Raw genomic sequence first — 17,208 nt, forward strand, 5'->3', positions numbered from 1 at the left:
TATTAACATCTTGGATTTAGTTTGTCAAGAACCAACATCTCCAGGGGCTGCCACCCCAATGTGAGCTCCCTTTGCAAAGATCTTATCATTGCTTATATGTCTATAAATACATACATACATACATACAAGTATTAATAATTTGTTTGGCCATAAATTCAGAAAAAAAAGGCAAGGATGGATTGTATACCTATCTAGGACTAACAATCTACCATAGAGAATACCCCTTTGATCGGAGGGTGGGAAATCTTCGGAAGCAATAAAATGGTAGGGCCAGCTTTCAACTTCCTTGACCACCTAATGAGTAAAATGTTAAATTAATTAATTGATTCTTTGTTGTTTACCTTATACCAAGAAGAAGAAGAAGAAACATGAACCTGCTCTTTAGCATCTTCCCAAAATAGAGTAGCATCCAAGTTAGAATTAAGGTAAATAAAAATAGGGTCATACACTTTCTTCCAACCTTCATTTGCTCCAAATTCCTTTGTCATCTCAGCTCCTACGTAATGAGTGCTGTGAAATACCTGTCACGTGAAAGGAACAGATCACCATAATATTTGTATTATCGATCATGCTTCGACGACCCCGATGTTAATCGGGAGAAGAAACAACAGATCCATAAACTAAGGGTGAATGAGAGAAAGGGACGTGGCACTCGTATAAAGGGAGAGATGGAGGCAGACTTTTAGTTGTCTTAGCTTGCTGGAGTGATCAAGTTTAAAATAAACAATAAACTATTTATTTATAAGGAGAGATTAGAGCAAATTCTTGCCTTCTTTCCTCTTAATGCATACAACTCGTTCCATTCACACCCAAATAGTCCAAACATCTCCCACTCGCACGTAATGAAACTTAATCTTATCTATTTCTCAATCTCATTCATACTCGCAAATAGTTAGTGTGACCGACATACACTCGAAAGCACTAGTGCTATACTAGTTGAAGATATATAGTGCACGAATTGAATGGACAGGAGGCTACTTTATGGTTCGTCTAAGCCGTAGGTAGGTGGCGCATGAACGAATTTTTTTGAGTAAATATTACCAACAAATTAAACTATATATGTTTAGATGTAACTAATTTAAGAAGCAAGTTTAAAGTAAGAAAAAAAGTATGATAGGTTGAAATTAAAAGAAAAATCATTGGGTGAATAGAGTAAAAATGAAAGAGTGTTTTTATATGTGAGTAGAAATTAGAGTAATCGAAAGAGGAAAAGAGATGAGCTTACAGAGATGGAGGTAAGAAATTGCTTGAGGGGTCCACGAGACCTGAACTCAAAAGTTGGTGTGATTATCCAAAAACCAACGGTAGAGATGTCATTGCTGTGAACTGAATTGTTGATGATGCGTATTGATATTTATCATATACCTACCTGTAGTGTTTTGTTTATTCAAAATTATATAAAAAAAATAACACAAATGAAGACATCCCCCTTAAACTGGTTCTGGATATGCCCTCCAATCTATCATCGGACCAGTATTTTGTTTTCTTTTAATCAAAATCATTAATTACCTTCATCAGACTATATAATTTAATTGCCTACGAATTGGACAAAATATAATAATATACTGTCATTCAAATATAAAGACATGATTACAACCTTTGCATCAACAAAAGAAAAATAAAATCTGGATTGAATTAATTCAACGCAGGGACCACTTGTGAAAAGTCCACAATTTGATACTTGCATTGTTTTTTTTTTTTTTTTTTATCTTGGTACCTACTACTTGTTTGCTCGTTAATTTCTACTTGTAATTGGTCCGTGAGTCACTAGTTTTATTAGATTTAAGTCTTTGAGAGAACGATTTAGTACAATGGAAGAGGATGAGGAATTCCATCTTCTTGTATCTGTTAAAACTTGTCCCATCCATCCTTGAAGAATGCCGTTGCCATTATCCACCACTATATACATACATACATACATACATACTGGAGTATTGATTTACAACAATTAAAAATAAATAGTATGTCAATTTCACATATGAGGCAGAGCATTGGGTTGGGTGCCTGAATTCTGAAGCAAAGTGTTGAATTCAATAATCTCCAGAATAAGCCCCAAATATATTCCTGGCTTCTTCAATTTGCTTATTATTTGTGGTGTACTAATTAAAAAGGAGAGCAAATTTGATTTCTTTGCAAGGAATTTAAGTGTGAAATGATGGATGGGATAGCTATCTTTGCTTTCCTTATTATCAAATTCACATTATTTTTCCATTTTCTTTTCTTTCAATTTAATACTTCACTAATGTTTATCATGCCTATGCCTTGTTAAAAGGCTTATGGCCAAATACTATTTTCTTACCACCGTCACAATGTCATTTTTTTTTTACTTAACACAAACACGAATCCACCATAGGGTTACCCCGGCTACCGGTTCCAACTTTGAATAATATTATTTTGGTACTTAATGACCTCTCTAAATTTTGGTACTTAAATACTCTTGTTCTTCCAGTACTTTCGAAAACCTCTGTGTTAACCTTAAGGAGCGACTGGATTTCAGATTGCAACTCCGTCTGTCGAAATCGCTTTCAAGGCAGTGGATCCTACCACGGCACACTTCGATTTCCGTTTTAATTTCCAATAAGTGTTTTTCTGTAACCCTAATATTTTTCCTACAATTCTATCCATCCAAACAGGGGCGGATGTAGGGGGTCAAAGGGGTATCTGCCCCCCCCCCCCCCGAATAAAAAAAACAATTAGTCCAAAACGACGTCGTTTTGGTTCCCCTCAAAACGACGTCGTTTTGCCTTGTAAGTTTTTGATATAAAAAAAAGGGTTAAGGTGCAAAAATACCCCTAACATTTTGGGATCACGAGCAATTTTACCCCTAACGTCTAAAATGGTGCAATTTTATCTCTAATGTTGGAAGCCAATAGCAATTTTACCCCTAACGTTGATAAATTTGGTCAATTTGAGAAATAATTCATCAAATTGTCTTCTCGGTCATGAATCTTGTCATCTACACTTCACACATGTGTTATTTTATCAGTAACAAATCACAAACATATGTTGGGATGTGAAAAAATAAGAAAAAATATTAAAAATATATTGTCTTTTGTACGAATTAGACAAAAAAATTCAAAAAATTCACCGAATTTATTTATTTATTTATTTTTATTTTTGGTAGGACAATTCACCGAATTTATAAATATTAATCTCCAATTTTATTATTAAATTACAAAAAACATCATATCTTTTTTTTTAGAACAAATTGATATGCAATTGGTGCAAAATAAAGAAAAAAATGATTGTATTTTATAAATCCAATTTATCAACGTTAGGGGTAAAATTGCTCTTGGCTACAAACATTAGGGGTAAAATTGCACCATTTTAGACGTTAGGGATAAAATTGCTTTTGACCCAAAAAAATTAGGGGTATTTTTGCACCTTAACCCTAAAAAGAAGCAGTATAGGTAAAGACAGCAGATCGTTTTCAAACTATGACAGATCGTAGATGTCAATTGCCACCTCGTAATCGTCGATCTACTTAGCATTATAAGTTTTTTTTTAAGACATTTTCTATCGAATAGCAATTATGTATTAAAATATAATTTTTTCAATTAATGTTATTTTGTCTAACAAAAATTACATAGAGTTTTGTCTTCCTCCCTCAAATCCTGGATCCGCCACTGCATCCAAATGTGATTTCAACTTATATTTAGAAAATTTGTAACATGATATTGTATTCTAGTGGGTGATTCACTAGTCTAATGGAAGTTAAATAAACATAATAATACAATTATTAAGTCATCTATTGAGACAAAATGCAGATCAATGGCATAAATTGTGTGAGTTTAACATCAAACCATCCTTACCAATGCCACAAGCAATCAGCAAAATCTATATTTCTTCAACCCCAGTCTTTTATGAGCACACAAAACATATGACATGTGACAACCAGATTTCAAGTAGTAGATGTTTTTATAAAACTCTTAGTTCCCGTTTGGTACGTCGTAATGGACGTTGTAATGGAATGACCATTACAATAAAGGTCCATTACTGTGTTTGGTTGTCTATATTATATTTGACGTAGTAGAATTACAAATACACTAGTTTTTGGCCCGTGCGATGCACGGATTCATCTTAATATATAAATATTAATAAAAATACAATCTAATAATTACAATTAATGACATAAATGTGTTATATAAATTAAATATTATTATTTGATTTTCACATTTACTTTAAATAATATTTTTATAGATAAATATAATAATAAAATAAAAACTAATATATTATATATTATATTATATTTTTTATCAATAAAAAAAGAGGAAGTGACACCTCAGTTCCATCGTTACTGTTTTATATTATATATAGATGTGTAGAGAATTAGAGAGATTTTAGGGATTAATTTAAATTATGTAGTACTCTTAGATATATGAGATAAAATAATCTTTTTATAGATAAATATACATAATAAAATTAAAATTAATATATTAAATTTTTTATCACTAAAAAAAGGAGGAAGCGACACCTCAGTTCTATCGTTACTGTTTTATATTATATATAGATGTGTAGAGAATTAGAGAGATTTTAGAGATTAATTTAAATTCTGTAGAACTCTTAGATATAGTACGGATAAAATAATCTTTTTATAGATAAATATATATAATAAAATTAAAATTAATATATTAAATTTTTTATCACTAAAAAAGGAGGAAGTGACACCTCAGTTCCATCGTTACTGTTTTATATTATATATAGATGTGTAGAGAATTAGAGAGATTTTAGGGATTAATTTAAATTCTGTAGAACTCTTAGATATAGTACGGATACAATAATCTTTTTATAGATAAATATATATAATAAAATTAAAATTAATATATTAAATTTTTTATCACTAAAAAAGGAGAAAGTGACACCTCAGTTCCATCGTTACTGTTTTATATTATATATAGATGTGTAGAGAATTAGAGAGATTTTAGGGATTAATTTAAATTCTGTAGAACTCTTAGATATAGTACGGATACAATAATCTTTTTATAGATAAATATATATAATAAAATTAAAATTAATATATTAAATTTTTTATCACTAAAAAATGAGGAAGTGACACCTCAGTTCCATCGTTACTGTTTTATATTATATATAGATGTGTAGAGAATTAGAGAGATTTTAGGGATTAATTTAAATTCTGTAGAACTCTTAGATATAGGGTCCGTTTGTTTTACCTACTGTTTGCTGTTGCGGTTTGCTGTTTACTGTTACAGTTTGCTGTTGCTGTTACGGTTTGCTGTTTGCTTTTGGAAAAAGCTGCTTTTCCAAAAAGCAGAGATTCTCTGCTTTTGTAAAAAGCTGCTTTTCGGGTGTAAAAGGCAAACAGGAGATCACTAACCAAACACCTAATGCTGCTTTTCAATTGTAAAAGGCAAACATGAGATCACTAACCAAACACCTAAAACTCTCCCTTTTGAAGTGAAAAGGCAAAAGGAGACGGAAAAGGAGCAACCAAACACCCCCATAGTACGGATAAAATAATCTTTTTATAGATAAATATATATAATAAAATTAAAATTAATATATTAAATTTTTTATAACTAAAAAAGGAGGAAGTGACACCTCAGTTCCATCGTTACTGTTTTATATTATATATAGATTACTCAATTTTTCTATACAAATTTATGTAATAAGCATTAAAAAAAACAAGCATTAGTCCTCATTACGACTAGTCATTAAACTTTTGTTATTAATAATTATTATCCATAATTTTTATTAAACAATAAAATAAAATAAAAATATTGAAAAAAATAAAAAAAAATGAGAAAAATGGAAATTGAAAAACGTTGTTAACGCAAAAAGATTAAGGAAACGAAAAAAAAGCGTAAAATCTGAAAAAAGAAAAAACGTGAAAATATAAAAATGAAAGAAATACGGTAAACACGAAAAATGCAAAAGGACAAAAAAAGAAAAACGTGAGAAACATAAAAAAAAAGGAGAAAACGAAAAACCGTGAAAAACTACAAACGTATAACCAAGTAAACATAAGTATTGTATAAAAAAAAACCATAAGTAGACAGGGGGTGGCCCGGGGGGTCCGGGCCCCTCCGGCCGCCGGAACCACCATGGTCACGAGTAGTTTCGGCCTCCTAATATTAGTCTATATAGATTCTATGTAGTAATATTTCATTGTTTAAAGGTAGATGAAATGGTTAAAAACACTTGTTTCTTTTTGAAAGGTTTAGGTTCAATTCCCCATAACCTCAATTTATTTTAGTTTTTTTAAATTTTATTTTTCGATAATTATAAAACTATGTTACCGTTATTAATTTATTTATTGATTTTCATAACACTTTTGAACTCATTTTTATTATGTCTTTTCCATTAAAAAAATTAATTTCTTATTTTTGAGATTCAAACAACTTAATTTCTAAATTAAATTTTAAAATTTTAAAACTAAAAATAAAAAATGTAAAAATGTTATAATTTTTTTTAGAAACTAGCATTAAACTAATAAAAAAATTAAATATATCCCATTACGTGTTAGCCTTGTCCAAAAATCAAAATTTCAATATTTTCGACCTATTAGATACTCCCTAAATCCAAATTTCTAATTTTTTTTAGACATGTTATGCCTCTTTAAATCCAAATTTCTATTTTTTTTGGCATGTTAGGCTTCTATAAATCCAAATTTCTAATTTTTTTTGTCTGTTAGGCCTTTCTAAATCCAAATTTCTAATTTTTTTGGCCTATTAAGTCTCCATAAATCCAAATTTCTAATTTGTTTGGCCTCTTAGGCCTCCTTAAATCCAAATTATTAATTTTTTTTTGCCAAATCTAATTTTTTAATTTTTTTATATGTTCAACTCTCCCTAAATCCAAATTTTTTTTACATGTTAGGACTATTAAACGAAATCTAGCTTAATTTTAAGAAATTGTACATTAATACTTAAAATTAGTTCTTGACTATTCAAATTATAACACGCATATATACAAAAAAAAATAAGCAAATTCGATTTAGCAAAAAAAAATCTCGAACGCACATGTAAAATCAGTCCCCCAACCGAGTAATCATGTATTCGCCGCTGACTAGCTACATACATGTAACTAACTAAGTAAACATACAAACGTGAAAAACTACAAACATGTAACTACCTAAGTAAACATAAGTATACATGTAACTAACTAAGTATTGTTTTTCTCATTTTCCATGTTTATTGCGTTTTTTACTTTTTTGTTGATTTTGATGATATAGAAAAAATATTATCACTACGAACAAGTAACTAAGTAAACATAAGTATTGTAATAGTAGTTTTTTTTTAATTTGCGCAATGCGCTTACATTAAAGAAGAAAGAAAAATCTCCACCAGACCCGGATGTGATTCGAACCCATGACCTCCCAAGGCATAGGTAAGCTCTCAACCACTAGGCTAAGAGCTTCACCATAAGTATTGTAATAGTAGTTACAGTACTTCAAGTTTCTTTAAAATTTGCTAACCAAACATTGTAATGGAATCAATATTTCATTCCATTACATTACAAAGTTGATTACATTACAACTTTGATTAAATTACATTGCATTACGACGTACCAAACGCAACCTTAAGTTCAATACAAATGAGAGTGAGGTTAAGCAAGTAGCATATGATATCTATACCATCCACATCTTAAAGGTAAGAAGTTTACACTAGTCTGAGATGTAGTATATTATATACATTTGTGTATGTTAGTTTTTTTTTTTTTTTTTGGTAGATACAAAGAAGGCTAAACGCCCAGGAAAAAAACCAAAGAAACAAAGAGAACAAGCCAGGGAAAACTAAGCTCAAACAATACGACTGAGAATAGATCCTCGACAATCAGCTCCGAGGATCTCCTGGAGACTTGCAGGAGGCACACCAAACTCATGGTAACCCAAAGGGTAAGAACCTATAAAATTTGCCAACCAGTCAGATGTCATGTTACCTTCCTGATAAGTATACACGAAGAGGATACTCCACTGTCTATCCCCAAATGGATGGCCATAAAAAAGGGTGATGTACCCACATACTGTCTGTCATGAACTGTATCACTAGCTTCGAATCCAACTCCACTATGAGCTTTTTAATCCCTCGATCTCAGGCTAACTGAAGCCCAAAGTACATACCGCATAATTCCACAACAGAAGATGTACAAAAGCCAATATTCACTCTAAACCCCCACACCATTATCCTTGCTCATTCGTTAGAAGGCCACTTGCTAAAGCCATCCCAGGGTTCCCTTTGCTAGCACCATTAGTATTCAGCTTCGTCTATCCCGAATCAGAAGGATGCCAAGGAATCCAAATCATGCATGGACTTAGCAAAGGACCAGTTCATATGAGCTTTTGAGCTCGGTGAAACTCATCATAAAACACATCAATGGAATTAGCGTTAATAGGTGCAGAATTGAATACTGTTCCAGTCCGCCACTTCCATAGCCACCAAATACAAAAAAAAAAACAAAAAACCTAGGCCACAAAATGTCCCTGAATCTCCAACTTTGCACCAAGTTCAACTTGAGCCACCTATCCAACGGGCAAGAGTAAAAAACTCAACTGCATACCGACCGGTATCACCCCATTCCAAATAAAACCCGCTACTCGACAGTTCCGAAGGATATGAACAAGAGTTTCGAGTTCATGGAAAAAGGGACAGGCAGCATTAGTAGTGAGATGTTGGCGCACTCGATTCACATTGCACAGTACAGCGTTGTGCTCTAGTTGCCAAATAGAACACTGCATTTTACTCGGAACTGCTAGTGTCCAGATGGTAGACTAGATAGAGCTAGACGTAGGAGAATTATCACCAATGTAGCAATAACCAGAGCGGACCAAGTACTCCCTAGATGATGTTTTAGACTAAAAGCATCAATCCTCTATGGAACTCTCAAGACAAGAAGCAAACAATGACATAGTTGAGGCATCCAGAAAAGCTGAGAACATTTCCCAGTTTCAGGTTCCTCTCCCACTATCCCATAATTCCAAAACTGTCATAGTCAACAAGTGAGTAGGAGGCGGACATGTCGTTTTATTAATAAGAGGTTCTCCTCCACACCAAACGTCCAACTAGAATCTCGTTTTATCATTAAAAATAATTTTGCCAATTCCTTTATTTAGAACACAGATCCCCGCCACGATGCTTCTCCAAGTGTACGAATGGTTTGCATTTGCACGGAACATGTCTTGCCCCTCCCGCTACCTATAATATTTAGCATGAAGAACACGAGTCTAGAGCGAGTCCTTATCCACAAGAAATTTCCAATTGAGCTTAGCAATCATACCCAAATTGAAACGAAGGAGATTTTTTATGCCCAACCCTCCATCATTTGTCTTTGAACAAACCAAATTCCAATTAATTAGATGAATTCATTTTTTATCCCCTTTGAGAGCCCCAGAGAAATCCATTGTTGCAAGCATCAATTTTTCTACAAATGTTTTTAGGCAGAAGAGTGGTTTGCATTGTATTGAAGGAAAATAGACAAGCTTAAACGCAGCAGAATTATAAAATTTTATTTATTTCCCTTTTCTCAAGATTTGTTAATCGTTATTTCATATAAAGAGTGATTAAACATATGTACATTGGTTGACGAACTATCTACCATTGCAAATGAAGTGTCCATATGGATATCACGTCAATCACGAACACAAACAAAAACAAAACTAAAACGTTAGTAATTAACCAAAATAGCAACCAAATGTAGATTGCCTATCTCTCTATTTGTGAGATAATTTGTCAAATGAGGGACGAGAAGAATTTCCACACGAACTAAGAAACGAATGAAATGGAAGAGATAATTTGTCAAATGAGGGACGAGAAGAATTTCCTATCTCTCTATTTGTGTTGGTCGAAATTTCCAATGCCAATATGTGTATTTATATAGTCTTTTAATCCTTTAACCCTAATCACATTAGGTTTAGTCAATTAGGTTTCTAATCACATTTAGGTTTTCTAATTAGATAATAAAATTATTTATCAATATTATCTATATCTAATATAATTATATTTAATAAATAGAATCCTAGTCCCATTAGAATATTTAATTAAGTTAGGATAATAATATAGATATATAATCACATTATACTGTCTAATTAATATTATCGCTTTAAATGATTTAACCATAAATATAATCTAATTATATTTATCTAAATAAAACAAAAAATCCATCTTAATTTATTACTATAAATTTCGGCTCCTATGTCTCTCCCTCTTTAAATTACCATTCTATCTATATGTGACCTATTAGGTTCTTATCGCAGCTTGCCATATACGTTTATTTAAATTAATTTAACAGAATCAATTTAACCTAAACATATAATGGAACGAGTGTGCATACTATTTTATCAGAGGCATCACATTCCCCTAGAGCGATAAGAAGTTAGGTTGATTCTGACGTTTACCTTTTCGTATTAGATCCAGTATAATTCTATCATTTATCAGCTATATCCTTAGACGAATCTGTAACTATGGAATATGTCAAGTTACATATAATAAGACATCTGTTTTACTTGTTAAGGTAGAATTAACTCTGAATAGATAGGTTAAGTGAAATCTCCATTTCTACTCTTAACCTTATCACCTTGCAAGGATTTCCAGTTAATTCTTCCACAAGAGGCCAATGGATATATCTCTTATCTATCAGGAGTGATGAATGCTCAATCTAACATTAACTATCCTGCAATTACTTTATGTGATACCTAACCCTACTCTCACACACCCTAGAGGCCCGTGTAGTGGACCGTGCTCGCATAGAATCAAAGCATCACAATCCATAATCCAGAATCATAATTAATGTTTATAGTTTTTATCAAAATTTCCCCAAATTTTTTATTTACACCTAAAAGTATTAAATTAGACTCAATAGATATATTTAAATTCATAATTAATTAACACTATTTATTCCGAAAAATAAAATTTTAGACACGGATGTTACATCCACTCATCCTGTTATCTCAAGTCGAGTCCCCAATCCTAATGAACTCCTTCACAGGATCCATGTGACTGCCTAGATATCTTAATACCTAAAGCTTGTGAGGTCAACTCTCCATTCACAATAGAAGACATTATCACATGCAAGTCTCAACAGTATTATGTTAATCCATAAACACATTACTTGACTTGGGGTTGTCTTAAGTTTATTAGTTTATTATAAAGTTTAGTCTCACTTCATGCTTGTATGAACACTTTATGATCACTTAAATAAACTTCGGTATTTCTTTTATTTAACTTGATTAGTTCTTATAAAAGATAAATGATTTTATATAGTTAAAGATATTATATCTTATAAAACAAACGATAATGAACGATTCATTTATGTTGAGCGATTTCCGCAAGTGCACGGTTTTGCTTGTAGTAATAAAAAGATATCAATCCCACAGGGAATGTTTTTCAACAAAAACTTATTTATGAGTACTTTAAATACGACTTAAGGTTATATAAAAAAATAGATAATCGTTATTTGAAATTGATTTTGAGATTGATTGAATAAGAATTAGGATAGAATGTGTAGAATGTTAGAAATCAATTATGTTTTGAAAATGAATTACAAAACAGAAACGTTTAGTGTCTAAAATAAGAGATTTATTGTGTTCGTTTGCATTAAGCAAAGAAAACAACTTTAAACTTTGTATAAATTATAAAAGTATAATAACGTAAACTCCTTCAATTAAAGGGCTTTGAACCTCAGACAATCCTCCTACGGTCGGGTTAGATTGCTACCTTAACCAAATTAATTCACAAAGAATGAATTTGCCTAAGTGTTCAACAAAGTTTCCTTGTAAAGATATTGAATTTAACTGCGTTTTAATGAAAACACCAGAATTCACTTCGGATCATTTACAGAAGTGCTACATAAAAATATATTGAATTGCATGAACTTTATTAGATGAAGTGTGAATTTGATACAAGTTTACAGAGAATAAAAAGCATGGAAGCATTCAAAACGACACGAGAGTTCCGGGTCGTCAATCCTTTCCTCAAACCTCGTTAGAGTTTGTCAGGCTCCGGGGTCGAATCTGCTACTTAATCTTCTCGTTGAATCTTCGGAATAGAGATGGTTCTTCTACAACCAAAATGTAAACTAGTCTGAACAGATCTTAATCTAAATCTAAATGCTATTGTGTTTGTAATTAATGAGTAAACAATGTGTGTACATCATATCGTTTTTACAAAATCGAACTTCTAACTCTGAATCGTTTGACTCAGAATTTCTGCATAAATTCTGTACTAAATCTTAACTCTCAATTATCATCCTTTCAACTCTGAATCAACTCTAAATTTATAGATGTTGAAGAGTCGTGTCTAGGGGATGTGTCTGCTGCGAAGAGACGTTTCTATCCACTCGAACGGACGCGTATCTTTGAAATCGAACATGTGTAAGATGTGCAGCTTGAAAATCTGAACTTACCGAGATAATAAAATCTCTACCGAGATTAGGGGGGTAAGTTTTCAGTCTTCAGAACGGAGGAAAGAAGTGACTAGGCGACGCATGTCACGACCGAGAATAGGGAATCTCGGTCGCGACACGGGTGATTATTCCCGGCGTCGACTTCGTTTCCCGTCTTCGTTTCGGTGCGTTTGATTTTCTTCGTCTTTGACTCTTTTCGTAGGGTTTTTCCTTTCGTTTCTGACCTTTTTCGCTCCTATTTGGATTTTACCAAATATTTAGGTACCTTGCATGAAAGAAACATATTCGGATGTAAAAGTACTCTAAATAGATATAAATAGCACAAATTCGTAGTAAAACTGATGTAAATAATGATGATATTTTAGGTATATTTTGGGCTTAACAATTTACAACTAGTTTATATCATACAACAATTGACTATAGGACACTAAACCCCAACATGTATAACTAGGAATGGCAGAACTTACAGATTTAATAAGAGTTAGACGACCAACAAAGTTGAGACATTTTTCTTTCCACTCGGTAAGCTTGCTCTGAACTCGTTCCATTACATATTTATACGTCTATTTGGTTACTCTCTTATGCAAAAGGGGCATCCACAGATACATGCCCAAATCACTAGTGCTCGTAAACCCAATGATGTTATAGATACCCTGTTTGACATCAACTGAAGCATTATCAGAGAAAAAGACTTTAGAATTAGTAAAACTCACCTTCTGCCCCAAGCTCACACAAAAATGATGTTGAATAACAAGAGCTTGATCAATACTAGCTTCAAACAGCAGCACAATATCATCTACAAAAAAACATTTATGAGAAATAGGTGGACCTCTTCGAGGGAGGCGGATTGGGAACCATTGGCCATCCTGGACAACATAAAAAATGAGGTGGTTTAGTCTTTCGAGGCAAAGCACAAAGATGTAAGGGAAAAGGGGGTCACCCTATCAGAGGCCTCGAGTAGAGGAGAATTTTTTAAGTTGGTCCCCGTTCCAAAATCTTGCATACTAGATCTAGTAATATAACTCATGATGAGCTTAATCAAATGATCATCCAGACCCACTACAATCAAAGTTTCCCTAAGAAAGCTCTATGAAATCCTATCATAAACCTTCTTAAGATCTAACTTCAGAACTATAAGCCTCCCATGCCCCTGTTTTTTTTTAAAAGAATGAAGCACTTCTTGAATGAGAATGACGTTATCATATATTTGCCTTCCCTGGACAAAAATGCTCTATATAGGGCTGACCATCGTTTGAATATAGGGTTTTAGCCTATTAACAATGCACTTTGTCACTGTTTTTCCTTTTTCCCAAGATCTATTAATCATTATTTCATACAAAGATGGATTAAACAAGTGTACCTTTTCTGACGATCTATCTACCGTTGGAAATGAAGTGCCCACTAACTTCTCAACCGTGTTTCACGAACAATGAAAACAACAGAAAATAAAATGGTTAGTAATCAACCAACGAATAGCAATCTAAATTGATTGCCTCTAAAGGAATCGACACAAGATCAAAGAAAGAGTAAACGAAATGACTAATTAGACGAGTGGAGGTCGAAAGACTTTCTTCTCTACTTATTTGTGTTGGTCGAATTCCATGAGCTATGGGGTCTATTTATAGCCTTTGAAATATTAATTCTAATCGCATTAGGTTAAAACTCTTAATTAAAATCCTATTCCAAATATGTTTACTATTAGATAAATATACAATTATTATCTTTATCTATATCTTAATATATATATATATATAAATAATACTCCTAATCCTAATTAGATGTTTATTTATGTTAGGGATTTAATTAATTAGAGATATAATCACATTAAACCTTCTAATTAACATTGTCACATAATTAGATAATTTAACTATAACTATAATCTAATTATAATTATCAATTATCTTATCCTTAGTATATAGATTTTGGCCCCCATGTATCTCACCCTCCCAATTACTATTTCGTCCTCCGATTCCAAGTCTCATGTGCAACCCAATAGGTTCTTATCTCTACTAGCCGGATATATTTATTGGAATTAATTCAACTTGATTAATTTCAACTAAATATATAACGGAATGAGTTCGAAGACTGTTACTAGCAGAATCGTAAATATTCCCCTAGAGCGATAAGAAGTCAGGTTGATACTAGTGTTTACCTTTCCGCATTAGGTCTAGTATAATTCGATCCTTCATCAGTTATATCCTTAGACGAATCTGTAACTATGGAATATGTCAAGTTACATGTAATGAGACGTTTGTTTTACTTGTCCATATAGAATTAACTCTGAATAAATAGGTTAAGTGAAATCTCCATTTTGACTCTTAACCCTATCACATTGCAAGGATTTCCAGTTAATTCTCCACAAGAGGCCATGGATATATCTCCTATCTGTCAGGAGTGACAAATGCTCAATCTAACATTAACTACCCTGCCATTACTTTATATGATACCCAACGCCTGTTCTCACACACCTCAGAGTCATCCATGTTATCGTGTTTAAACAGAGTCAAAGTACCACACTCCAGAATCCAGAATCACTAATTAATGTTTGTTTGAGTCTGAGGATTACTTATACCTACTAATACCATTTGAGATGAAACAAGTGACATTTAGATAAATTCATTCATCCTATTATCTCAAGTCGGGTCCCCAATCCTAATGAACTCCTTCACCGGATCCATGCAATTGCCTAGATATCTTCATATTTAAAACTTGTGAGATCAGCTCTCTGTTCACAACAGAAGATACTATTACATGCAAGTCAAAACAGCACTATGTTAATTCCATGAACATATTGCTTGACTTGAGATTGTTTTAAGTTTATTGACTTATTATAAAGTATAGTCTCACGCCATGCTTGTATAAACACTTTATAATTGCTTAAATAAACTTGGGATTTATTTTAATTAGTTCTGATGAAAGATTAATGCCTTTATATAGTTAAACATACTATATCTTATAAAACAAATGATAACGAACGATTCATTTATAAATAGTTTATATCCTACACAATTGTCTATAGGACACTAAACCCCAACATCATATGTTATTGTTGGTCCATGATAGCAAAATGCTCTCCCGTAGTCAAGCTCGCATTCATATCACGCAAAGCAAGAGGTATCAATATTGAAGCGCCAGCCGGACTTTGTTTATGCAGACCACTAGAGTCCTCTGATAGTCGGGCATTTTCCTTGTTATTGTGTACTTCATCCATATCTGAAGAGGGGTCCCCAACATCATCAGTAAGATCCCCAAAAATGTTGTGGGGAGAAAGATCATGGAAGCCCAGACGGCCATGATATTTAGGCTTGGGAAAAGTCGATCCTCCCAAACTCGATGCACCAAACTGAAAGTTGTTGTTCATAGTACCTATAGTTGACACAGCACCATTACCTCAAGGGTCTTTCATTGAATTTGAACTATACGGAAATTTTCTGGAGTCCTTTGGACTAGCAACATTCGGTGGAGGGAGGCACAGATGGTTTCAGGGTGCAGGGAGTGTATTTTCTTCGTGGTACTATCATTTAAGGGGCATAACCATATGCATCTTTATTCTCAACCTGAGACTCTAAGGAACTATCAGTAGCATAAGCATGTTTAGAAGCTTCAAGCATAGAGCCATTCATTAAAGAAGTATCCCAAGTGTGAGTGCTAACAGATGGTGCAGGTTGTGGAATTATTGGTTTCGTGCTCGTCAAGATACTAGGATGTGAGCAAGCATCTCATGTATGCTTGTACCATCCACACTTATTGCATGCCAGATAGAGGCCCTCATACTTAATATGATAATTTTTCCCATTGAGGTGATACTGAGCCACAAAAGGTTTAGACAAATCAATCTCAATGACAGACTCGTGCAAACTTTCCTCGCTCTTTACCAACTGTATTTTTGTCAACTTGCACTGATTTTCCAAAAGAGTTGCCAATGAGCATAAGACAATCCTCATTGTAGTACTGGAGGGGTAACTCAGAAAATCTAGCCCATACCATTATCGAGACAACTGTCATTGCTATGAAGGAACAAAATTAGGCGACCATGTTCTTACATTTAGATAATGACCTTGTACCATCCAAGGCCCATCCTGAATCATATGTTCTCTGTCTTCCATGCTATCAAACTTGACAATGTGAAAACCATGCCCAATATCCATCATATTGAAACCACCCTTCGGCTTCCAAATTTCCAACACACGGTTCCTAGGGGCAATATATCCAACAGACTTCCCCAAATTTTAACGATCAAGGCGTCAATCCAAACTTGTGACCACTTGTCGACCAGCTGTGGAGCAATGGTGATACTCGGAAACAAAGGGTTCCCGTAAATAAATTCAATTCTTCCAATCCAGATTCACGAAGATCGGTTAGGGTTCTAGGATGTTCTTGCATCAATTCGTCAGTTACAAAGTCTTTGTAGGAGCGATGGGAAGGGGTTCTAGGGAAAGAAGGCGTTGGCGTTCCATCTCTACCGTTAGGGGGAATCAAAGGTTTGAAAATCTCATGGATGGAAGAAGTGGGCGCTGACGGCCGCGTAGTCGCAGCTCTTGTGTATGTTAGTTTAAGTAGGAAAATAATTAGAAAAGGAAAAAAAGTTAGATTAACTCTCTATTAACCATAAGTTGGTATAAATACACCTTACCTGTAATTAGTATACTTAGAAGTAGTGGCGGAGCCAGCCTAGAGCCCGGATGGTCTGGAGCCCCCCGGCCACAGGCTCTACCCTTAAATACTAGTGGTTTCTGTTGGTCTCTTATAACGTAATAGGTTAGTTCCAAGGGGGGGGATAGGAACTATTTAAAATTTTAGTACGTTAAGGCTGACTTCTTTTACTTTGAAAAGGAATTTCACAGCGCGTTG

General features: G+C 33.4%; 1 pseudogene; it reads right to left on the bottom strand.

Annotated features, from left to right (window-relative positions):
* The window catches only part of LOC136236083 (uncharacterized), a 33,741-nt pseudogene extending 17,397 nt beyond the window's left edge, over nt 1-16,344 (bottom strand).
* Nucleotides 16,345-17,208: the final 864 nt, after the last annotated feature.

The sequence above is a fragment of the Euphorbia lathyris genome, chromosome 7 (assembly GCF_963576675.1).
Source record: "Euphorbia lathyris chromosome 7, ddEupLath1.1, whole genome shotgun sequence".
Taxonomy (NCBI): Eukaryota; Viridiplantae; Streptophyta; class Magnoliopsida; order Malpighiales; family Euphorbiaceae; genus Euphorbia; species Euphorbia lathyris.